This window comes from Cryptomeria japonica, chromosome 8 (genome assembly GCF_030272615.1).
Source record: "Cryptomeria japonica chromosome 8, Sugi_1.0, whole genome shotgun sequence".
NCBI classification, from domain to species: Eukaryota; Viridiplantae; Streptophyta; class Pinopsida; order Cupressales; family Cupressaceae; genus Cryptomeria; species Cryptomeria japonica.
Window position 1 is genome coordinate 308,355,161 of NC_081412.1, and position 27,503 is coordinate 308,382,663.

Sequence of the window (27,503 nt, forward strand, 5' to 3'; positions counted from 1 at the left end):
CCAAGATATTGAGCAGGAATAGTTTTGAGTGCCTAAGAAAAAATCTAGGCATTGTCAATTTGAATGAGGAATGAGTTTTAGATGGCTCAGACAAAGGAGGAGTGTTGGAAAATCAAGTTGTTTGATCATTCCTCACTAAACTCTGTGTACACCTACCCGTCAGGAGTAAATGTTACTTGAAGCAAACTTGCAACAAGCAACCTGTAGGATGGAAGATTGTTTGCAACCATTGGAATCTCAATTCCTAGTTGCCCCTAATATTGCAATAACAACAACCATTTATTAGTAGTGAATTAATGTTGGTAGGTTAGTTTGAAATTTAAATTTTGAGGGGGAAAATCAATTAGACAACAAGAGATAAAAGGGAAGAATGTTTTCCCAAAATTAGTCAGTAGCTAAATTTTTTGTGTGTAGAAACATAAAATAATTTTCTATGTGTGCTCTGAATGATTCAGAGAAGAGTAACAATAGTTGTGTGTTTGTTAGGCGAGAGCGGTGATTTCTCCAGGAGATATTAATTCCAAGTGAGCAATAGTTTGTAAGAGAGCTCAAAGAAGCTTTAGGTGTTTAGTGTCTGGAAGGAGCTCCAAAATGCTACAAATTTGTTTGTAAGCAAATTTGTAATCAATTTCATTTGCAGTTTGTAGTTTGTTATTTGTAAAGTTATTTCTAGTTTTAATAGAAAGAAGAAAATTGCATGTCTCCAAAATTGTTTAATTTTTTTATGTTGTGTGTGTGTTATCACCAAATAATGCACCCTTTCCAAGATGTGAAAACTTAGCTTACTAGTGAAACATGAGATGACCTCTCAAAGTGTGGGCCCTAATGATAGAGGTAAACCTCTAGAGAAGGCTAATTCCTTTTGGTAATATCACCTAAAACTATTTCTTTACTAGGAAAAGGGAAAATGAAAGTTTGAATGAAACCTATGTCTACTAGGTGATGCACCAATGTGATTTTCAAGACCTATAATACTATTGTTTAAACATATATATATACTCAATGATCCACTTGTAGCATAACACAACTCAAAAGTTTTTACATACTCATGCATGAATGGTTCATAGGAAGGTGAAAATATTCTCAACTCAAGAAGGAAAATAAAAATTTCACAACTGGATTCTATTTGTACCAATTGTACAATCATATAACCTACAATGAAAGTATGCCTTATCCCACCTAAAGGTTGTAAAAGAGGCAAATGCAAAAGGAAATACATTGAATTTTGTAGAAACACTTATCAATCAATGTTTTACACATAATAAATACATCTTTGAGAAGGTGTAACACTAATTATTATTAAAAAGATGTTCATTACAACTTTATGTAAGCTTGAAATTTAAGTTGCATTACATAATTAGGCAAAAAAGAGCCTTATTTGAAGTTACAACATTGAATTGGTCAACAAGCATTAACTAGAAAAAAGATAGCCTAAAAGCTATTTTATAGAATAGAGTAGTTGATTACAAGTTTACAACATGTACCATAAAGAGAAGAAAAAGTCTTCAACTTGATTTTGGGTTGTAGCATCATAAAATTGCGACACTTGCAATTTCGACTGCATTTGGGTCTTCACGATGGCTGCGCAACGTTGAACCTGAATGGAGACCCCGAAACCTGTTTACAACATCAAAAACTGCATCTTTCTGCACCTTGGCTTGATCCTCCTTGCACCCTGTTGTCCCGAGAGGTGGGACCATGGCGCCCAGCGCCCTGGTCCCTGGCCCTATTTTGGGCCCGGTCTCTTGTTGGGCATCGAGTCTTCAAGTTTGCAATTTAGAAAATAATGCTCCTAGGTCGGCCTAAGGTCGGAAAAATCAGTCTCCTAACCCTAATTGACAAGTATATAAACTACATTTCCCCTCCCATTTGGGGGGGAGAAAAAAGAGGAAAAAACATATATGGGCAAGAGGCGGAAGTGATAGGCAAACATTCAAACATTCAAGCATTCCTTCAAGCAATTGAGCATTCTAGGTCTCCATTCAAGGCTAGGTGTTGCATTCAAGACAAGGATTCAACCATTAAAGAGGAGATCACCTTCAACATACAACATACAACATCATTACACCTTCGCATGTAAGAATACAAACATTCTTACAACAAGGTATCAATACTTGATTACATTACAAACACTTACATTTACAGCATTCTCATTTCTTGGTTAATTCCAAAACTGGGGTTTGACCTGAAGGCAAACCCCTAATCCCTAACCCCCCAATCATCCTCTCTTTTCTATGTGTAGGTTGCAGGTACACGGCTGTAATTGAAGATCTGGAATCCTTGTGCAAAGACGAACAGATCCCTCTTCGTTTCACGGATTTTTCAGAGGACCGTGTGCACTCCGGGCGCCATCATCCCGTCAACTTTCACTCAAACTCGTAGGATAGTATCGTCTCGACATTTTACTGCTAATTTCAGGTCCGTAGCTTCATCCCATGTCCCTATCTCCATCTACAAGTGAATCTTTCTTACTTTTACAAACACTCCTAGTTCAATCCTTCTATCTACATTCTTTACAAAAGAGGGTATCCTTGTTGTCTCAACCCTTGAAACTCATTCAGAATTCAATCTTGCATTGTGTGGGATCAGATCTTGTGAGTTTCAACCCCTCTTTTGAATGTAAAGTCTCTCCTAAGTGAAAACCGTCAATCCTAGTGACCTCCTTTCTCTCTCCTTGGAGTGGGGGAACACCTAGGGTTCAATTTTCCGCTTTACATGGGTAAGATGAAACTGAAAATGGTCATTAGAGACCCTTGAAAGTGCTCCAAAATGGTTGGTGTATGAATAAAAGTCTTCAACATTGACCCCTCTATTAATGAGGTTCATCTATAAAATCCTATATGCTTGGAAAAGCCTTGGAAATAGTCCAAAACTTCCCTCTATAGCCTCTCTACCTGTTATCCAACTTGTCATTTTTCCCCTAGATACCCTCCACATGCTACAACAATTGTCCTTCTTGCCTCTAATTAGTTGGGGTTGGATGCAACTAATTATGGGTCATAAAGACCCCCCCAACTTCTTGAAAGTAAAGAATAATGGTCCCAAATTGCCTGTTACATGTATACCCAACCACCAAGAACACTCCCACATGCTAAAATGACACCTAGAAGCTTAAAAATTTCTCTTTTTCCTTGAAATTTATGATTGTATTTATGATTATTTCATGACTCTACATGACCACTCCTTGGTATGAATGTCTCAAACAACATCCTAACTTGATCACCTTTGCCTTTTCCTTGTCTTTAGCCTATCATCTTTTCCTTTTGACTACTACCATTTGTGGCTTATCAAAAGGGTATTATTATTATCTTATATTCATCATGACTATCCCAACACCATCATACATTTCATACTCTTGCATTCTACTATATTTTCAAGATTTTATATGACTGTCCTTGTTATACTTTCTTGAAACTCTTCCATTCTTCACCCATTTTCTTTGTGATCTTTGAATGAGTCTCAAAATTATTTTAATAGTCCATAAGGTTCACACTCCTTTAAAGTTATGACAATCCTTTACACTACAATTCTATAACATAGACTATCACTATCCTTTGACAAGGTTTTCTTGTGCACCATTGTTTGTCTAATGACCAATCTTTATCAAGCTATAGGATTATCCAACATCATTATTGCCTATCTTTACTAAAAAATTGAATTATGAATGTCTCATGGCATGTGTGATTGTTCTTTGTTCTTCTTCCTAGCCTAGGAATGTCCTTACCATGCTAGATTGTCCTTCCTTTACTGACTGTCCTCTATTATCTTTGTGATAGTCTTTTATGACTGTAAGCTACTTTGGTAAGATGTCAAAAATATTCTATACAAACAAGAATACATTTCACATTGTTTAAGCAGTATATACCTTTGTATGATTGCGGATTGTCTTTGTCTCTTTATGATTTTTATTGTGATATGACCAGATGATTGGTATATATTATTTTTCAATCATTGCTCTTCTCGCTAAGATAGAGTACCATTTTTTTCTTGTCATTTCATTGTCTTCTATTCTTTTCAAAAGTATTTCTTTTTAGTATACATATAAGAATACTTTTTTTGGATCTGATTACAAAACCTTACTGATGTTATCCCTCTTGACATCAATTTTGGATTTCTTGACAAGCCATTCTTTATTTTATATCACTTCTTTCATATTTATGATTCTTTAATTTCAGTCAATGTGCATGTTTGTCCTAAGATAGATTCCAAACTAATTGCTCTTCCTCATATCAATCCACCTTAGGTAGAGTTCGTCTAATTTTCTTGCATTGACAATCCTTCTACTACTATTCCAAACAAGTTGGAACTATTGGCTATCATAAGATCAATGAGACTTGTCGACGATACATCAACTTGAAAAAAGAAAACAAAAGTGTTAAAAAATTAACTAATTTGATTTTTCTATATTCAATAAATAACCACAAATTATCCACATGCGTTTGCATCATGTCATGTAGCTCTAGATGTGCCACTTCTTTCCTTTGTATTTCTTGATGGATAACTCTCTTCTTTCACATCAATATTATTTACATGACTATCTTCCTTAAATTGATGATCTTTCTTTGAATCCCTCAATGTACTGTCATCACTTCTCTCAATTTTGTATTCTTCATGAATATAGGCATTTAGTAGCAATCATTGTGGATTGTTGCTCCATTTTTACCTCAATTTACGTTACAAGTTTTACACTTGTAGGTTGTCTATTATATATGAATTTACTTGTATGATAGTTCTTGCCTCAATATCTATTTGATATGGCCCTTTTTCAGTATGTTTCTTGTTTACTTGTTGTCTATGCATGACTTCTCTTTGCTATTGCCATTCTTTTTGTTCACTGTCATTCACATGACTATAGACTATCATTCTCATGACTATATATTGTCTATAATGGTAAAAAAGTCACCCTAAAAAGGGAAGAATTATGTTCCTTTGAGAGCCAATTTCACAACATACATTCAAATATCTCCAACCAGTGAAAGTGGTGAAGATATCTAATTAGAGAAATTGAAAGAGCAGACACAGAGAGTATTTGATCTACGTCTGAGAATTTCAGTCAAGGACACCAATGTGACACACAAACATTTGCGTGACATGCTATAGTCTCGTACAAACTATGAACATAAAATAATTAGGAACACAAAAACTCAACTCTGTATTCTTTAGATAGCCAACAAAACCCAAAAGTTAGAAACATGACAACGAATAAAAGATAATAAATATAAATGGAAATGAATATGGATGAAATAAATAAAAAAATACAAGAAAACCCTCATGCATTTGAATGTTTCTAATAAACTTGCACACATGAAGAAGAGGAAAAATGTAGGGGGTTGTGTTTAGAGGCTTGCCTTAGTTAGACCATGTTTTGGTGTTTCCACCTCCACATACAACCTAGATAGATAGATAGATAGATCAAAAGATAAATAGCTTGAATGATAAAATGATCAAATAGATAGGGGATGTGATAAATCCCAATATTCTCAAAGACAAGATAGATAGAATGATAGAAATATATAACAAAAGAGGCTTGAGAAATCCAAGAGAGTTGCATAAGATTATCATGAGAGATTGAGAGTGTTGTAGCAAACTAGAGCTAGTTGTAGTGAGAGCAATGAGAAAGATGTTAGAGCCCAAAGAATGAGAGACCTTTATGAGAGGACCCAAAGAGATTTAATAGAGAGAAAAGATAGATTTAAAAGAGAGAAGAGGAGGGAAGAGAGGGCTTCTGAGCCATTTCAGAAGATTGTGAGTTGTTTCCACTGACCTAGGTAAGTGATAAGTGTCAAAATGCATAGAACCAACATTTGAATGTTAAGATGTCATAGGATGAATGCATGGCATGTGGATGTCCACGTGACTCGCTCGTGTCCAGATGAATCATGCTAAAAAAAAGATGTTTGACAAGAGAAACACGTGGTTAACATAAAATAGAAGCTAAAAGATAGGTATTGAAAATGTGTCCTGAGCATCCTAAGAGGGAAAAGGCTGATGCAAAGGATGAAATGATCCTACCAAAATGCTAGAGGAATGGACACTGAAGTGGTCACAAAAGTGTAGGTAGAATTACAAAGGGGTATGCAATTTTTGACTCTACATTTTGCCCCCACTTTAGTGGGCTAATGAATCAACATGAATATGCACGCTAAAGGAAATCTATTGAACTCAAAATAGCACCACAATACTAAATAGATACTATAGAGGAAGCAGACAAAACTTTGAGCCAAAGAAGCATGCCCCCAAGCTTAAGTGGCCGCTTTTTTGCCTGCCATTTCAAAAAAGGAATTATCAAGGGGAACAAACATCAATGTATGACGTCAATGAGTATATATATCTATCTATATTGTCTATGTTTTCTCCATTCCTAGCAAGAAAAATGCAAGGATGGAAAACCCATTCCCCACCGGGAGGTTTATAGTTACGAACAAGAAAATAAACATTAAAATGCTTCTAATTAATTAACCTACTAGAGTATAAATACACAGCTAACCTACAAAAGACAAGGTTAGAAAGTGAAAATTCCCAAGACGATGGGGTTAGATCATGATAAAAATATAATATACAAATAAGAACATGGATAGAACACACATGAAAGAACTTAATAAGCAAACTAAAACTTTTTAGTTAGAAAGGTGAAAGAGACCTTGATATAAAAGATTGTCTCAATACAATGCATCATGCCCATAATACAAGAAACCACACAGAGGAATTCTACAAAGGAGAGAAGACTTCAAGGATCAATTACCTCAAGGAAGAATGCACCCAAAAGTCAGGGAAGAAATCAATGTCAAAGAGATAGTACATGACCTAGACACTATCTTGTTTTGTAGCTAGCGATCATATAGATGGTAATGATTAAAAAGATAGATCACAATCTAACAAGTTATATAATGTCAGGTGATCAAATATTAGTAGCACCAACTTTGCTATGAAGGAAATCCACTTCCAAAAGATAAGTAGAACCAACCTAATTTCTATGAAGGAAAGAGATAAATAGATTCTATGTAGGACCAACCTCACTATGGAGGGAGGCCACTATAGATAAGATCAATTTTGATAAGATCCATAAAGGGAAAAGATAGATACTCACCACATTGGGTGTCAAAAATATAGTCACCACAGAGGGCGAGAGATAGACATGTACCTTTATGGGTGAAAAAGAGATATGATAAGAATGCATAAATAAATGGAATGTGTAAAAGAACAAGATAGAGGTAAACCTTGATATTACTTGTTGTGCAAAGAAGAATAAGGTGCATCAATAGATGAAGAATTAATGACACCTAATTGATGAAGTTGTTGTATCTTGTTTGTCAAGGCCTTACATTCACTTGTGGAATGGCCAAGCACTTGATGGTATGCACAAAAAGAATATTTTTCTTCATTATCCTTATGAAACTTCTTATGTGTAGGAGGAGGAAGAGCAATCAAGCGGGCTTTAAGAAGCCACAACAAAATAAGCTCTTGATCAGATAAAGGATGAGGACCAGGAAGCAACCCTTTGTCTTGGGGAGAAGAGTTTGATTTATCACAAGAAGAAAAAGACATAGGATCATTAGAGAATGAAGGGGATGAAGACAAAGGAGAAGCCTTGTGTTAGGTCCCGGAGACAACTGAGAGGGGGGGGGGGGGTGAATCAGTTGTCAAATAAATTCAAACCAAAAACAACTTAACCAACTTAATGCTTAATACCAGTAAACTAGTTAAGTATGCCGGTAGACAATTTTAATAGTTAATTGCTATACCGGTAAAGATTAATGCATGAAACATAAACACAAAGTCATCCACAACACATGACACCAATATTTGTATGTGGAAGCCTTGTAAGGGGAAAAACCACGGTGGGAAACCTTGCCCACAATTAGATGATACTATTGTAGATAGTAAGTGTACATAGATGGGGTCTGCACATGTAGAAAGGTCAACAGCCTAGAGCTCACTGCTCAATCACAAAATGGGAGTCACACTGACTACAGTTGGATGGTTAAATCCAATAAGAATGTACTGCACAAAATAGCATCTTCATATGCTAGATTCAATACTGGTGTAATGCTAATATGCTTTCACAAAAACTTAGCTTCACCTTCAAATGATGTCTGCATGTATTGCACTACTTAATATCGCATATACCTTCACACAATTCTTTTTCGCGTTCCACACTTGATCTTACAAATAAGATCTTACATTTATACCATAACCTAAGACCAATTTTAGTAGGTCGGCTCTACAAGATATTACAATAAAAACATTTTACAAATAATACAATATCTGATGCAATAACCGATTGAACATGTCGGCTTAATGCATTTACAACAATAATTAATCATTTCCATAGCGTGCCATGCTGATCTGGAAAAGATAAACCTACCGGTGTAACCCTAGGTAACCCTGGACCTATTTACCAGTAAAAGAAAATATGCAAATATGAATATACCAATGATTAATTCATTAAGATAAGATGTCCACATGATGTCTTTGATATTACCAAGTGTCTTCCATATCATTTCAAGTACCGGTGATCATTATATCCTGCCAGTGAACCATATACCAGTAACTGTGCAATAGTTACTTGTTTGTCGGTGAATGTTGCTAGATCTCCAAAGTGGTATTGTTTTAGTAGGTGTTGACATCAATGACAAAACCATACCAAAATACCAACACCTTGTAACCTAGACTCACTGTAAAAGAGTGTAATTTTGATTCCAAAGGGACCTTAACTCCTTGACGTATGCACCCAAGACCATTTCCTTTGTATCCATACTTGAAAGAAATATTGAATCCTGAACCATAATGTGATTGAAACTCCTCTAAAGAGGGAGGACCACCTTTAATGGTATATCCAATGGTGTTCACATGATCTCATGATATAGAAGAATAATCATTTTTGATAGCAAGTGTGAAAGATACTTTTGGAAAGTTAAGGTAGATAGGATTGACTTTGTATTCTCCAATGAAGGAGCTTGTAAAATATAAGAAACTTCAATCATCACCAAAAAATGCATTTGATTGAGAAGAAGGAGTAGAATTGGGACTTTCTATTTTAGGAAGATCTTCTTTAGGGATATCCTTCTCATGGGTTTCCTCTTTAGGAGGGTCCATGTGAATAGTTGTCAGAATATTAGAAGATAAATATGAAATATAGTTCTTAAAGTAGGTGTAACCGAGGCATGACCAACTGCTGCAATTTGACATAAGTGCATAGCTTCAGGATCAACCTTGATGTACCTACCTGATTGTTAGAAACAAACTTAATAGAACCATTAAGGGTAGAACTGACCGCTCCTAAAGCATGAATCCAAGGTCTACCCAAGAGAAGATTATATGATAAAGGTCCTGGCATAACATGCACCAAGGTTGGAATAGTAACTGGTCCAATCTTTATAGGAAAAGTAACAGTGCCCAAAGTGGTTTTACTAGTATTATCAAAACCATAGATGAACATAGAATATGCTAAAAGAGAATTCGAATCCACTTTGATTTTGGGAAATAGGTCTAGACTACAAACATTGAATGCTGAACTAGTATCAATAAGAGTTTGTCTAATGTCAACATCATTAATGGATTTTATTGATTTCTATTTGAGAGGTGGGAGTTCATGTGGATATAATGTAATATTCAAAGAATTTGCACGAATATGATCCATCAATGCATTTACATTTGGAGGCCTAGTAGAAGAAGGCAATAAGATCTTCTAAAGAGCTTCCTGAAGCATGCCTTGATAAACTGGAGCAGTCTAAAGCAAATACCAAAGTGAGATCTTAGCGAGAGTAACACGAAGTTTCTCAATAAGACCATAATCACTAGGTTGCTTAACTGGAGGTTTATTGATGAGGAGAAAACATTACACTTTTTATTATAATTTATATTTTACGCTTTTATGAATCTTCAGACTAATATGCCTAGTGACATACCTTATTGCATACATGTTTGTTTACTTTTTACTATAATACTCTGCTAATTATAAGTAATATTAGAAGTAATAGTTATGATTCAATGTTTATCTTTTTGCTTATTTACATGATGAAAATATGGTGGTAATCATAATTATATCTTCAAGTTCTATTTTATCTGCATTTATGTGTTTTTAAATACATTCACTAACTCATTTGGGTGCATTTTCTGACGAACTATAGGATTTCTTTTTCTTTGTTAGATTTTACAATGCAATTTGTGTCAAATTTCCTTTTTCTTTTAAATGTTGCCCGCGTTTGTCAGAATTTCAACGACAATGGTGTTCGTCGGAAGTCCTCATTGATCACTAGTACATTTGGAGCTATTTTTCGACAAGCATTTTCAACGAGCTATGGGATTTCTTTTTCTTTGTCGGATTAATTTTTTTTTTCAAAAATTACCCCGTGTTCATTGAAATTTCGACATGTTAAAATTTCACGGATTTTACCTGTTAATCAGCATATGTTGGTCTGATGATTTTCATAGCCTCTTGATTTCTTCTTACTCATCAAGATAATATAAGTCGATGACCTCTCTTCTTGTTGATTGGTGTGAGTTATCCCACTAGCTTCATCGGGCATCGGGATAGCTTAAAATGTGCTCAGGCAATGGGCATAATTTCCCTGATGTCTTTTCCCTCGGTGTAGCTCCTCCTGATATATTATGTCTCCTCAGCATAAGCTTTGACCCTTTATCATCATAACCTTTACTGATGTGTTTTACTTTTACCAGTGTCCATTGGGATAAGTCTCACTGATAGCATCATCGTCTATCGGCAATACAAGATTTCTCCATTACCGCTAGTGTGTGTTCTGCCGATAGACTTCATTAGTGTATTCTATCCCGATCACATGCTTCTACTTGTGTGTTACTATCGGGTTGACTTTTCCTGATAGTGCATATTTCATATTTCACGTCAGAATTCTGACGAACACATGGTATTTTAAAAAAAAAGTAATTTCGCGCCATCATTATACGTGGGCTCAAGGTGCGAAAATTGGGAGGAAGCGAGCACAATTGCTGCAAATAGATGCTCAATAGTAACTATATAAGTGGTTGGTCCTTTTGTTCTTTTCATCAAGAATTTTTTGCAAGTTCCTTTGCTTTCCTTGCATTCTCTTGTTCACTTTGTTTAATGGTATCCACTTTGGCAAAATATGGATCCTCAACCTCCTTAACCTCTCCATTCTGCGGCTGCTAGTTATAAAGAAAAGTCACTTCATAGCTTCAAGAGGGGTCAATAATTCTCTGTGACTGTAAATTATTCTACCCCTCAAAATAACCCTTTGTATGGAAGCAAATTTTCTCTGTCCAAGTCCAGCTACAAATTGCAGAGGAGAAAACATCCATTCATGTGATGCTGCTAGGTTTATGTAAACACCAACTTGGTTGGTTACTATAACCATTACCTGTTTGACAGCTTCATACTTGTCATCTGGACTAAGGAAATGTTCCAGTGAATGAAGCTTCAATGATAATATCTCTTTTCCAGGACCACATAATGTTGCAACCATGGCCAATGGATTCAATACCGATCAAGAGCCACAACACGCCTCAAAATCCCTGTTGTAGATGTTCTTCTCCCAGAAGGATTGATTGATCTATTTTTATATTTTAAAATTATCATCTATCCATCAAGAGATCCTTACTAAAGTGTTAAAAGATGTCCATGTGCCTACTAACATTCATCCTAGCCAATTCCAAGCACCAATATGCCATTTATCATCCTCTTATCAACAAGCCTTAAATCAAAATGATATGCTACCGAGTCATCCAACCCATAAATTTTTCCCTACACATTGAATTCATGATCATAAAACACAAGGTGAAACGAGTCCTAATTGATATTCATTCTATCATGCAGAATCATTTTGAGTTGGAGTCTTGAAATATGAATAATTTATCTCATTTTATTTGTTAGTTGTGTATTTTGTTATGGGTTAATAGAAATCTGGGTATTATATAGAACTTTAAAATAAAGTAGAATCTAATAAAAAACTATATTTCATTTGATATTATCAAGAATTTTGACTAGTTTTCTTCATAATGTGTATCTTGTATAGTTTATCTTAATATTGTCTTTCTTGTATCTTGTATTAGTTTTGGAATAATTATCATAACTTTTATTTGAACAGTTGGATCTTTCTATAAATTGGAGGATAAGTCTATAACAATTATATCAAGAGATTGACTAGAGTGATTGGCTTCATTACAAGGTAAAGGGTAGCCTTTCCCATGTTTTTCTTCCTCAAAGTATGGTTGGTGTCTATTAAGTTGTTGTCTTGTAAGGGAGTTTTGAAGATTGAGAAGATACTTTTGATGGGTATTAATCCCATTGTTGTCAAGTATGCCTATTGGAATTGAATGTTTCCAAGGTTTATTTGCATTAGAGGGCAAATGATTCTTTAGATTTTCACTTCAATTAAATAATTATTGAAAACTTTGAATTTCTTGCTTGTAAATGAATGATTTAAATAAAAGGTTAATTTATTATGTATGATTTCTTAATTGAGATTATTCTGAAAACACCTAATTAAATTATCTTCAAACAATAGTAGACTAGTGCGTTCACCCCTGACATAATGTTGTAGTTAGTCTTACTGAATTTAACTTTGCTCTGAAAGACCAATAAGACAGAATGAAGCTTGACATCCAATTCTTCAAATTGATAATCAGATTGAAACTTAACCCAAACTATAATAACATAGGATAGCACATTGAAACAATCTAAATGAATAGATTTATCATAGGGAACTAATCAAACAATCAAAAAGATATATACCATCAGAGATGAAAAACACTTGATCTTTGTATTGAAATAAACATAAGATAATCAACTGATTACATATAGCACAATGTCTTTTTGCCAGTTTGGCATTTTCAGAAAATAAACCCCGAGAGTATTGTATATAATTGCATCTCCAAATCTATCTCTCATTTCATTAAGATATCCTCTATATATATAGATGAGGATTTAGTTTCAAAATGAAAGGGCATACCCCTTCATTGATAATTACACTAACTAATATCTTAACTAAAAAAAACCAACTAATTGACCCCAACACAACTACCAACATAACAAACATATTACATAAGAGTTTAAAAGAAAACAATTTGAAACACTCAAAATAAGAGCTAATGGCCAAGCACTTCACCATTGTTCTTAATATGCTCCAAATATTTTTTCGACTTATAGGTATCTGCATCATAAATCATGTCCCTGACAATGATCTCCAATATGACAAAATGTTCCATCTATGCAATGGTTTCCTTTAACTCTATTCCATCTGTCCAGGCAACATCAAGGGAAACACTGAGGAGACTCTAGCATTCAACAATCCATTTATCCTTATCCTTAATTTCACCTTTCTGGTCAACTAACATAGGAAAACCATGTTGGATTACATATTTACACTCATCATATTCTTTTTTATAATTATGCATCGAATTTATCATGCTTTGCAAGTAACCTTTCAATTTTCTCAATCTCTTTGGCATCTGCTCCCTCCAAATTCTTCTCATGCAACTTGACCCCTAGTCTATTTTTGATCTTAATCTGTGATACTGTATTGTCCACATTTTTTTGAACACAACCCAAAAGTCTTCCAAGTGACCCTGCAACTTTTTAAATCTTTTATTCAATAAGAAAGAAGAAATATCAATTATTACACTTTGCATATGTTTGAGAATTATTTGATTTTCCTGCTGCAATTCCTCACATTTCTTCCATTTTGAATTTTTAGGAGAAAGAAACATGGGTTCAGACTGTCCACTTCTTCTAATGGCATCCTCATACATATCTTTGTATTGATTCCTTTCCCTTACCACTCTAACCGTATGTGCCCTGTTGAATTTGGAAATATCTACTCCTATATCTGATGAGACAATAGGATCAATTTCTCCCACCTTTAATTTCATCATGTGTCCAAAAGCCCTATCCACATCAATGATTTTTGGTCTCTTGTTTGGTGGATACAGTGCCCATAGTATTAGTTATTTCTCATCTAGATCAAACCTTGACTGAATAAAAATGTCATTAACTCCCTAAATATCCAATTTGAATTCCTTATTATCAAAGTGCAATGAACTATCAAAAATAAAAGAGGCACTCAGGTCCCATCCTGGAAAAAGAATTACTCTGACCTCTATCAGTAGTTGTCTCCCTCTCTATGGAGTCATTTTCACCTATTTTGCTTCTATATCCTCTTTTAGTTTCTTGAATAATTTTTCCTCGTTTTCAGGTGTCACATTTGGGATAGTCTCCCTCAGCCTTCTGCCTTTGAAGTTATAAACAAAAGACTTAAATTATTTGGATTTAACAAATACATCATCTACCACAAAAGCAACATTTCCATCCAATCTTGTATCTTTATAAATTTCCATTTTAGTTACAATTTGATCATCTTCATTGAACTCTTCTTCCACATCTTTTTCCTATGACCTGGAAATGACCTTAGTGTCTTCTAATTCATTTTCTGACATTTCTTCTTTTGACTCCATCTCCATTAACCCCTGTCTTTTCTCCTCCAATTGTTTTTTTAGGTTATCAATTGTAATGCCCCACCAAAAACCCTAAAGGAAAACAACACAACTAGGCAACTAAAGGGTGAAATATTTTTTTTTTAAAGATTAAGTGCATTAATTATAACAATTACACATTTAATAACACAACGAAAGTCTAACACATGATTTCCTAAGGGTTACCAACGAAGATTAATTCACAAATTATATTAACACCATGGTTAATCCAATTGTCCATCTAATTAGGAAAATTAAATGCTTAAGATAAAACCTACACATACATCTAAATTCCATAATGAAAGAATCAAAGTATTCCAATACATTTATTTTCCCATAGATCATATATACAAAAGATTAAAGCAACTGAATTTAACATACATTCCATTGATATAATATTACAATATCCATAAATACATGGCTTCCAAAAATACCACGATATCCAAAAGTTACAATGCCAAGGTTACATAAATGTTTGATACAATGACCACATGGTCTCAACCGAACAATGATCATGAACACAAGCTGGTACATGAACCACAAACCAAGAAACACTAGCAAAGCCTTTCCTCGCTTGAAGATACAGTCCAGAACATCCGATGGGAAGTGGCACTACCACCCGACCATGTGATCCCAAAATGGAACTACCCCACCGTGCTAGGAGATAGTAGAAGACCCTCAAGCAAGCAGAATAAGACAAATACGACAGAACTACATAAATCTGCAAACATCCATGTGACTCAACTCATAAACACTAGTGACTCTAAGGAGAGAGTGTCATCGCATGGCTTAAGGTGGTTACCCTAGGTAGGCCTCCATAGGTCTCGACCCCCATCCTTGGTTATCCTGGTAACCTCTCTCGAACCCCCAGCTCCATCTAAGCATCATGCGGACTCTACCAATCCTTTTGTGAGAATAAGGTGGTAGGTTTGCCATTCCAGGCCTTCTCACCACGTCTTGAGCCTATAAAAGCACTCAACCATGTGCAAGGCACATTATCTTAGTTAATATTTTAGCTACCCACCCCCTAATCAATTATTAGGTTATCACATCTTAACTGACTTTCGAGGGGTTATCCTGCCATCCACTTTGGGCACGGTCCCCGCTCGAAAGCCACTCTCTCTCATAGGACACTAACAGGAAAGGTCTCTCTATGAGAACTCTATGGTGAAACTAACAACCATATCTAATCCTGACAAACCACGGGTGAAGGATACACAATCACTAACCCAGGATTGACCATTTGGAAACATAACACACAATGGCTCACATCAACAAGGTTATACAATGACACCTGACTAAGGGGTAAAAACAACCTTAGTAACAAGACAAAAACTCAAATCAGATTTACAACAAAAAATACTTTTACTAGAGAATACCCTTTCTTCTAAAGATCCTATAATAGGCAATCTTTTTATAACAGTAAAAAGCATTAATTACTTGCAAATACAGATATTTTAGAAAAGCAAAAAATACACCTCATTGATAAAAGAAAAGCAAAATTGTCATTTGATCAACAAGGCTAAATTAAGCACATAACAATTAACCTTCTAATGTATTTCCAAGAATAAATATAGAATCTAAAAACATAAGCTTTTTTGGAAATAACCAAATTCTAAATTAATTTTATATATATATATATATATATATATATATAATAATAATATAATATAAGTATATGAATATATATATATATATATTTCACATATCATAAATTAATTAAAAAACCAAAATCTGCAAAAGTTATCGGAGGCACGCAAACCAAAGAATGGATTTATTGTGTTCTGGCATCTTAATTTGCTACCCTACGGTAGCATGTACTACTGTAGGTAGTACTGCTACCGCACGGTAGCAGGTGCTACTGCATGGTAGCACTGCTATTGACGAGTAGTAGGTACTACCGTTGGTAGTACTGCTACCTTACGGTAGCAGCTACTACTGCTGGTAGTTCTGCTACCATATGGTAGCATTGCTATAGTCAGTAGTAACTACCAACCCCCTCCTATAAACCCTTTTTTTATATATATTTTTTTTAAATTTAAAACTTAAATTTAATAAATGCCCAGATTTAAATACATAGATAAAAATTTCACAAACCTCCTTATTTTTTTAAGGAAAATATTCACAAAGAATATATAAAATAACTAACAATTTTTTTTTACAGAATATAAAGATCCATTTTCACAGAAAATTAAAAGTCAAATTTTCACAGGGATTAAAAATTAAATTCCATAGGGATAAAAAGATTGATTTTCCATAGAAATAAAAATCAATGCATCCCCACTTACTCCATTTTTATTTACACAAATATCTCCCCTAATCCAATTATTTCTTCACCCAATTTTTTATAAATTCCTTCAACCAGGAAGAATGCAAAAATTGCATAACACAGAGAAACTTTTTATGGAATAGAGGAGGGTAAATCTGGCAAAATTTTGCCAGCATAACCCCCTATGAATTTTCACAACACCAAAACTAAAACATATAGAAAGGAATCAATAAACATGAGAATCTCCACAACAGAGATTGGAGATTCAACAAACTAAATTATTTTTATTTAAAGAAGACAAAAGAACACCAAACAAAGCAACCCAACCTGTAAAGCTTTCCTGGAAGATTCATGTGGATGAGCTCTATCCTGCAACAGGGTTTCCAAGACAATCCCTCTTACCAACAATCCTCTGATAATTTCTTCTTCAACAAAATATTGCTTCCAAAATAATTTTTTCTTCCCAAAATCTCTGTCTCCTTCCTGTGACTCCCAAAAAGAAAAAGATATCTTCCTTTTAACCTAAAATTTTAGGTTGCATATATTTTTCCCCCAAAAAACCTAATATTTAATTTTAGTAATAAAAAGGAATTTTCTTTTCTTTTCTAATTCCCATCAAAGGGATAAATTAACATGCAATAAGCAAAAATCATAATCCTTTCTTTCTTTTTTTTTTTTTTTTTCTTTTCTTTTCTCATGCAAATTAATTAATTTTCTAAAAAAGAAAATAAAGCAATACTTTAATTCTAATCTATTCTTTTATTCATTTTTTTTTTCATTTTTTTAAATAAAAAATCTAGAAACAATAAATGAAATTAATCTAATTTATTTTTCACTAAAAATTTAAAATAAGATATATTTCTAATATATTGCAACTTTCAACTTAATTTAATAACTTCTTTTAATTAATTAAATTTAAAATCTCAATGCATAAAATACATAATTCTAAAAATACCAACTATGAGATAACTCCATAAATTTAATTAATTAATTAAATCCACTAAACACACAAACTGAGCAAACCCCAAGCAAAGACTCGGAAAAGGTCAAACGACAAAATACGAAGGCCGAATAAGCTGACAGGATGACCAATTGACGACACTCACAAGAGTGTAACAGGGTAAAATAGGGTCAACTACTATCTCCTCCACTTCCATTGGACAAGTATAAGGCACACTCAAACTTGTGAAGCTAGGTGGAAATGATACCCCGTACCTACCCGGTACTTGTACTTGCAATATCCTACATCACCGAACCACACATGCATATATACAATATAGAAAACATGGCATGCACACCGATGAAGGAGAATCACGACGTTCCATGTCTCACCAGAGTGAGTGAAGGAAAATCATCCCCTTGCATCCAATACACTCGGAGACACGCAACATATAATTACACATTGCATAGATAAAGTAAAGTGTCAGTACATAGCAATAATCCATAAAATGCCATAAATCACAAGTACTGAAATACTGCAAATAAATTATGCATCTCATATCAAGATAAAGCATGAAATAATGTCATATAAGTCTATGTATCCACTGAAAGTAAGTAAAAGTAAAATAAGAGTCTAATAAGTTCAAACGAGGAGGGGTACTACATCAATCACTTCTTGAGCCTCTGCATCTTCCATGTTCCTAAATATATCTTCCGCTTCCAGAGTCACATACAAATAATCACCTAGATTTTGCCTTTTTCTTGCAAAAGTGGATATATCATTCCGGATCATAATTCTTGCAAAATGTTTGAATAGATTAAATTATTCCATTAATTTCTTGTCAATTACATCATAGGCTTTTGTTGAAACAATTGTGAAATCTCCAAAGCTGATAGTACCTGGCAAGAAAGTCTACTTACGTAGATCCCCAAAGTGTTTATCATTTGAGAAACTCAATTGTCTAACAATCTCCAAGTATGATATTCGGTCGGAAACACATTTTGGCATCATATAGGGAGTTCCTTCAAACCCATATATCCTAAAACATGTGAAGTCCTTATGGACACACCAATCTCCCCAGTTATGATTCACTATCTTCTGGTCATCAAAATCTTTAGGTCTTGAAAATCTTTTAATATCATCTGAGATTGATCCATCACAAGGAAATCCATACATCTAATAAATTGGCTTTACTATCCATTCCTCAAATTGGATATAATTTAATCTTGTGTAACAAGAATCTCAAACAGATTTCCATAATTGAACAGGTTGCTTCTTCCCTTGCTTGTTTTTGACATTAAGCCTCAATTCCTTGAGTCACATACCCCTAAAATGTCCATATAATAAGATTAAATGCATCAATAATGAGAAAAACTTAAAATTAGGGAAATTATTATCCCCCAAGTTCAAAAAACCCTCATGAAATCTCTCCACCAAATATGATACATAATCAAATGACCTGGGTTCATACATTTGAATGTCTAAAGCTAAAACTAATGGCCCAATACTTGCGAGGTCTAGAACCTCAATGCCTCCTAACTGCCCACAAGACATATAGGTGTACGAAAGGTAATGTCTGAAAAAATCAATGTTAAATGGTGGCCCATCCTATTTTGTAAGTTCTTCCGCTTCTTCTTTATGGACAACTAGTTTCCACCCAAGGTATGTAGTGTCTAGTCTTTGATATTCCTTTTCCAATTCCCCAAAAGATAGAGGTTTATCAAAACCAAAATCTAGGTTGAACACTTCAGTTATAGTGTTTACTGAAAACCTTATGAAGGCTTCTCCATTTGGAGTGTGAATGTATTTGCCTACAGAATTATAATTTCTCACTAGAATCTCTAAAACTTTCAAATTTACAAAAACATTAGGGACAATTAGCTTACTCGGATTTATAACCCAGGGATTGCAGAGTGGCACCTCCCTATTTCTCCCCAAGTAATAGAATAAAAACAATTCATAGCCCCTTACCCTAGTCCAAACATCCCTAACATCCTTGTATCTATCTTCCAATTGATCTTGACCAGGTAGATTTTGTTTCGATCTTCTAGACTTAGTGCCAGACACTTGCATTTGATCAATCATATCCCGATTCAATTTTCTAACTGGTGCATCTTCTCCTGTTTTGGATTTCTTGGCTCCTGACTCTCAACTCTTGGCTGATCTCTTTTTCCCTATAGAACTAGACACCTCTATTTCTACAACTACAATTTCTCACTCTACCCTTTACGAATTAGAAGTCTCTATTCTACCAATTTCCTTCACTATGTGAGATTTATGTCAAGCAACTTCAATTATATAACAAATGTATTCAATGCCGAAATCACAATGGTTAGAATCCCATAAATTGGCTTTGCATGAACCTGATTTAAGCATTTAATAATAGTCCCCTGCTTTAGTTTTGAAATTTGATTTGAAAACGGCTCATAGGCACAAGTCTCCCCGATGTAATTTTATTTTGGCACCATCGACATAACTCTCTCACTTCCTTCGATACATTAAGATTACCTATTGATGTGCATATGTTGGTTTGATGATTTTCATAGCATCTTGATTTCTTCTTACTCATTGGGGTAACATAAGCCGATGACCTCTCTTCCTATTGATCGGTGTGAGTTATCTCGCTAGTCTCATCGGGCATCAAGATAGCTTAAAATGTATTCAGGCGATGGGGATAATTTCCCTGATGTCTTTTCCCTTGGCGTAGCTCCTCTCGATATGTTATGTATGCTGGCCATATGATGGAATTTATTATGTGTTGGATTGATGTTTTATCATTGATATCAACACTTTCTATTATGGATGTTTACTGGCTTCCAGTAGAAGGATTAGATTGGGAAGATAATCAGTTGATTGTCACCTATATGATCTGGTTGATGGAATAAATTTGGATGGATGGTTCATATTATTTTGAAGTATGTTTTAGTCAGTTGGTATTGACTTGATGATCGGATGCTATCTTATGTTCTAGTAAGCTTTCTTTATTGGTCTGGTAGGGGTTTCACCGACAGAGCTTTATTGAAGATCTTTGATGTAATACATAAGTGGCATTGGTGCAGCTCCTAGAAGGTATTCATGATGCTGATGGTGATTGTGTTTGTGCCTCGATTGATTGGTGTCATTTCTTTGGCATGTGTGGATCTAATTTAGGTCCAGTGCTATCTAGGTTATGGATCGGTTTGCATGAAATGTGTTGGTGGATCTTCTGATGCACTTTTGGGATGTTTTATTGATTGGATGATGTTTGTTTGGCCTTAGGATGACATGTTTTATGTTTTTATTTCAGGATTATGTAATGGATCTATTTAATTATCATTTGGGTGGCCGACCTAATTGGTTAGGTCCTGAGTTGGTATAAATATATGTAAGATCTCATTATAGATCATGACATGGAGCGAATAATGTGATAATCATTTGTGTAGAGGATAGGGTCAATCATAGGTGATCGAGTTGGGTTTATGTAAGAGGTTTTAGATCTTTGGTATTGAGCTTAATTAGAACTATAATCTGGCATATTTGATGCTATCATCAACAGTTCTTCTCTCTAGATTGTTGTCCAAATATATATGACATCTCTGTAGTCAGTGAGACTCCATTATGATGAGCAGTGCCCTCTAGGAAGTGTACCTTCCTACATGTGCATGACCCTATTTTAATCATATACTTGCTACAGAAGTATCATCTGACTGTGGGTAGGGTTTCCCACCGTGGTTTTTCCCTTTACTGGGTTTTCCATGTACAAATCATGGTGTCATGTGTTATGGTTTCATGGTATTAATTCTCTAGTTTTAATTTATTCTTTAATGCTTAATCAGTTATTCTGGCATAAGGTTTTAAGTGCTTTAATTCACATAATCTGTTAACAACTGATTCACCCCCCCTCTCAGTTGTTCACCGTTTATCATAACAATTGGTATCAAAGCCCGGTGCTCTTTTTGTAGAAGTGTAACTGCTTGAGGAAGATCCTATGGCAACTAATAGTTCAAATCCTATTTTCCAGAAGGACAACCCTAGGATTGATGGAACAAACTATGGAGTATGGAAGATTTAGATGAAGAATCATTTAAGATGCATTAGAAAGGAAATTTGGGAAATAACTTAGAATGGTTACAATCCTCATAATTCGACATCTGGCAATCCAACACCAATAGAATTGGATAAGAACATTGAGAATGATTGCAGAGCTAGAGAAGCCCTCTTAAGTGCCTTATCAAATCAGAAAATCATGGGACTATTAAACAATTCATCATCAAAAGCTATATGGGACAAATTGGAGACTTTGAATGAAGGTGATCCTACTGTTAAAATTGCAAAACTTGAATGTTATCGGGTAAGATATGGAATCTTGAAGATGGAGGAAGATGAAATAATTTCTTCATTCATGGAAAGGGTAAATGACATTGTATTAGGAATTCAATGTTGTGGTGGATCTCTGAGCGAGGAAGAGATTGTTTCAAAAGTGTTAAGGGTTTTGCCACTGGCATATAAGATGAAGGTAACTGTAATTAATGAGCTAAGAACCATGCCTAATTCTTTTGTCAATAGAGATACTCTTGTTGGGAATATATCTTCTTTTGAGCTTGAGGAATTTGGTCCTCCTAGAGCTACAAAGATTGATACTGCATTTAAGGTATCTACATCATCAACCGACAAGCAAGATTGGAAAGTTTTGTATGCAAAGGAATTGGAAGAGATTAGGAAAGAAGAGGAAGAGCTTGAGAAACTTGAAGCCCTATTTGCTAGAAGGATACCTAAAGGTCCGTCAGGAAGTAAGTATGAAGGAAAATCTTCTTTCAAATGTTTTTCATGTAATAAGATAGGTCATTTTGCATCTAGATGTCTTGAAAGGAATTCAAAATTGGAAGAAAGAGAAAGAAGATCTTTTAAGCCTCCTTGAATATCAGATCAAGCATAAGTACAGGAGAAACAAAAAAAATCATGCTACTATGCTGATGAGGAAGGAGTAATTGATGATTCAGAAGAAGAAGAACCAGCAAGAGATTCATCCAGTGGATTCGACAATGAAAAAGACTAGGTATTTTATGCTATGAAGGAAGATGATCCGGAACCAGTTATCAAAAATGAGGAAAAGGCCCTTGCAGCAAAAGTTGAAGGCACAGATGAATGGGTAAAGATAGTGGATGTTCTCATCATATGACAGGTGACAAAGGGAAGTTTCTAACCCTACAAGAATTTGATGGTGGTCAAGTCAGATTCGGTAATAACAAGACATGCACGATCAAAGGAAGAGGAACCATTTCATTGGATGGTAATCATAACACTGATAATGTCTATTATGTTGAAGGTATGAACCATAATCTTTTGAGTGTAGGACAATTTGTAGAAAGAGGATTTCAATTACAATTCAAGGATGGAAAGTGCAAAATCATTAGCAAATCAGGATTGGAGATTGAAACCGGTACATAGACAAAAGGTAACATCTTTCATTTGAACTCTGGTGAAAAGCTTTGTTTGATTGCACATATTGATGAAATTTGGCTATGGCATAAGAGGTTGTGTCATGTAAATTTTGATTGCATTGTAAAGATTAGTTCAACTAAGGAAGTTAGAGATTTACCTAAGATTGTGAAGCCTCATAATCTGGTATGTAAGGAATGTCAAATGGGTAAGAAAATCATAACTTATTTTAAGAGAATACCTGATAAATCTAATGATGTTCTTTATTTTATTCATACTAACCTATGTGGTCCTACTAATACAAGAAGCTTTCAAGGAGATAGATATTTCATGTTACTCATTGATGACTATTCTAGAATGATGTGGGTTTCTTTTCTAAGGGAGAAATCTGAAGCCTTTGAGAAATTCAAGATCTGTAAAGCTATGGTTGAGATAGAGATAGGAATGAAATTGTGTCTGAGATCAAATCAAGGTGGTGAATTTATATCTGACGAATTCAAAAGTTATTGTGAGAAAAATGGCATTAGGAGATAGTTATCTGCACCCCGGACACCTCAGTAGAATGGCATTGTGGAAAGAAAGAATGAAATCATTTTAGATGTAGCCAAAAGCATGATGATGGAAGCTAATTTGCCTCATATCTACTAGAGAGAAGCAGTAAGTACAACAATTTATACATTCAACAAAGTTCATATCAGAGGAGATACCCATAAGACACCTTATGAATTATGGTTTGGTCATTCTCCTATTCTTAAGTATTTTAGAATCTTTGGGAGTAAGTGTTATATCAAAAGAGATGATTCCATTGGAAAGTTTGACCCTAGATGTGATGAAGTAATATTTCTTGGTTATTCAACTAAAAGAAAAGCATATAGATGTTATAACAAAAGATTGCAAAGAATTGTGGAGAGCGCTAATGTGAAAGTGGATGAGCAGTACAAAGAGCAAGCTAAATCTTATGACAGTGAATCAGTAGTGGAAATGATCATAACTGAACCAATAGTGCCTATACTAGAACAAAATACTAAACCAGTTACCCTGACATCATTAGAAAACTCAACTGTAATTGAAGAGTAGCACAGAGAACCTAAAAATCAAAAAACACCAAGGTATGTAAGGTTAAATCATTCTGAAAATCAGATCATTGGAGACAAAAACATGGGAGTTATGACAAGGAGAAGATTGAAAAATCAAGAGGTATGTTTCATTTCTCAATTGAACTAACATTAGTAATTGAAGCTCATAAAGATGAATGTTGGATGAAAGCTATGGAAGATGAATTAGATCAAATAGAAAAGAACAATACTTGGACTTTGATTCCCCGACCTAAAAATAAGAATGTTATTGAAACTAAATGGGTTTTTAGAAACAAACTGAATGAGGAAGGACAAGTTGTAAGAAACAAGGCTAGATTGGTCTGCAAAGGATATTCTCGGAAGGAAGTAATTGATTATGGTGAAACTTTTGCACTGGTAGCTAGAATTGAAGCTGTTAGACTATTTCTTGCTTATGCAGCCTATAAGAACTACAAGGTCTATCAGATAAATGTTAAGTGTGCATTTCTGAATGGAGAACTTGAAGAGGAAGTCTTTATTGAGAAACTTGATGTATTTTTATTGACAGATGACAAAAATATGTTTTGCAGATTAAGAAAAGCCCTTTATGGATTAAAACAGGCTCCTAGAGCTTGGTATGCAAGGTCGGATAAGTATCTTTTGAAGCTTGATTTTATAAATGGTAATGCTGACAATAACCTATGTTATAAGATCACTAATGATGATATTCTGATTATTGAAGTATTTGTTGATGATATCATTTTTGGAGGTGAAGACAAATTGTGCATGGAATTTTCTGATAATATGCAGAGTGAATTTGAAATGTCTATGACTGGAGAAATAAGATTTTTTCTAGGTTTATAGATTACTCAGACTGACAAAGGCATCTTTATCTATCAAACTAAGTATCTAAGGTAATTGTTGAAGAAATTTGGTATGGAAAATTCTAAACTGGTTAGTATTGCTATGGTTACAAGTGAAAAATTGTCAATTAAGGATGTATCCTCTTCAGTAAATTCTACAGGATATAAATCCATGATTGGTGGTTTGCTATATTTAACTCAAAATAGACCAGATATAATGAATGCAGTTAGTATTGGATCAAGATTTCAAAGTAATCCAAGAGAAAATCATGAAAGTGCAATAAAAAGGATATTCCGATATTTGCAAGGTACAACTGAATATGGTTTATGGTACCCTAAAGATGATGACTTTACTTTATGTACATATACAGATGCAGATTGGACAGGTGATGTTGATGACCAGAAGAGCACATCTAGTGGAGAATTCTTCCTTGGGAAGAAGTTGGTTTCATGGATCAACAAGAAGTAGTCATGCATTTCTTTATCTATTGTTGAAGATGAATATGTTGCAGTCGCAACCAATTGTACTCAAGTTCTATGGATGAAGCAGATGTTGAAGGATAAACAAGTGAGTTGTAATGATCTGGTTGTTATCCATTGTGATAACACTGCAACTATTGACATATCAAAGAATCCTATATTTCACTCCAAGACTAAGCACATATCAATCAAGTATAATTTTTTGAAGGAAAAGGTGGAAGCAAAAGGAGTCAGATTGGTTTATGTGAACACTAAAGAGCAGATAGAAGACATCTTCACTAAACCTTTGTCTCGGGAATCATTTGAGTATTTGAGAGATAGATTGGGGGTTTCTGCCCCTCCGGTAGAGACTTAAATGATGGAGATGTGCATTTGTCCGTTATACATTATTAGAGCTATCTTTTGCTCCAGATTGATGAAACAATGCTACTACTCAAGGGGAGTAGTTAGCCTTGAGATTTAGAGTTTTTATATTTTGTTTGATTATTTGGCATTGTTGTCAAAGGGGGAGGAATATATGTGAAAAAACCATTGCTATTTATTGTTCAGATTGATTGCATTCCTTCGAGGGAGTTTGGTTGTATTTGGTTTTTTTGATTCATATTTGGTTTCGAGCTTCATTTCTATATCATTTAATGGGAGATTGTTGGCTATCTTCCATTGGGGGAGACTTGTTTGGCATTTTCTTGGCACTTGGATGTTTTTCACATCTAGTGTTGCCATCAATTCCAAAGGGGGATATTGTTGGCCATATGATGGAATTTATTATGTGTTGCATTGATGTTTTGTCATTGATGTCAACACTTGATGTTATGGTTGTTTACTAGCTTCTAGTAGAAGGATTGGATTGGGAAGATAATCAGTTGATTGTCACTTGTATGATCTATTTGATGTAATAAGTTTCTATGGATGGTTCATATGCTTTTGAAGTATGTTTTATTTAGTTGGTATTGACTTGACCATCAGATGCTATCTTATGTTCTAGTAAGCTTGCTTTATTGGTTCGGTAGGGGTTTCACCGGCAGAGCTTTATTGAAGATATTTGATGTAATTCATAAGTGGTGTTGGTGTAGCTTCTAGAAGGGATTTAAGATGCTAATAGTGATTGTGTTCATGCCTCGACTGATTGGTTTCATTTCTTTGGAGTGTGTGGATCTAATTTAGGTCCGGTGCTATCTAGGTTATGGACCGGTTTGCATGAAACGTGTTGGTGGATCCTCTTATGTGCTTCCAGGACGTTTTATTGATTGGATGATGTTTGTTTGGCCTCAGACCAACATGTTTTATGATTTTATTTCAAGATTATGTAATGGATCTATTGAATTATCATTTGGGTGGATGACCTAATTGGTTAGGTTCTAGGTTGGTATAAATATATGTAAGATCTCATTGTAGATCATGGCATGGAGCGAATAATGTGATAATCATTTATGCAGAGGATTTGGTCGATCATAGGTGATCGAGTTGGGTTTATGTAAGAGGTTGTAGACCTCTGGTATTGAGCCTAACCAGAACTATAATCTAGCATGTTTGATGCTATCATTGACAGTTCTTTTCTTTGGATTATTGTCCAAATATCTTGAGGTGGTTGACATCTTTGTAGTCAGTTAGACTCCATTGTGATGAGGAGTGCACTCTAGGCAGTGTGCCTTCCTGCATGTGCAAACCCCTATTGTAATCATATACTTTCTACAGAAGTATCATCTGACTGTGGGTAGGGTTTCCCACCATGGTTTTTCCCTTTACCGGGTTTTCCATATACAAATTGTAGCGTAGAAATTAGGATTCATCAAAAGATAGGTAAATCAAAACACTAGACATGATATCACAATCAAAAGAACACTCATTGAAATGAACCTAATTCTAAGCACATTCAATAGAGGTATGAAAACAAAGCATTCAAGAATAAAATTATGCAAACTAGATGTAAAATTGAATACTCCTTCCATGCGGCTCCATTGTTGTTCTTTCCTCTTCAATGGGTTTGTGGATCTCACCTACAAGTGCTCACA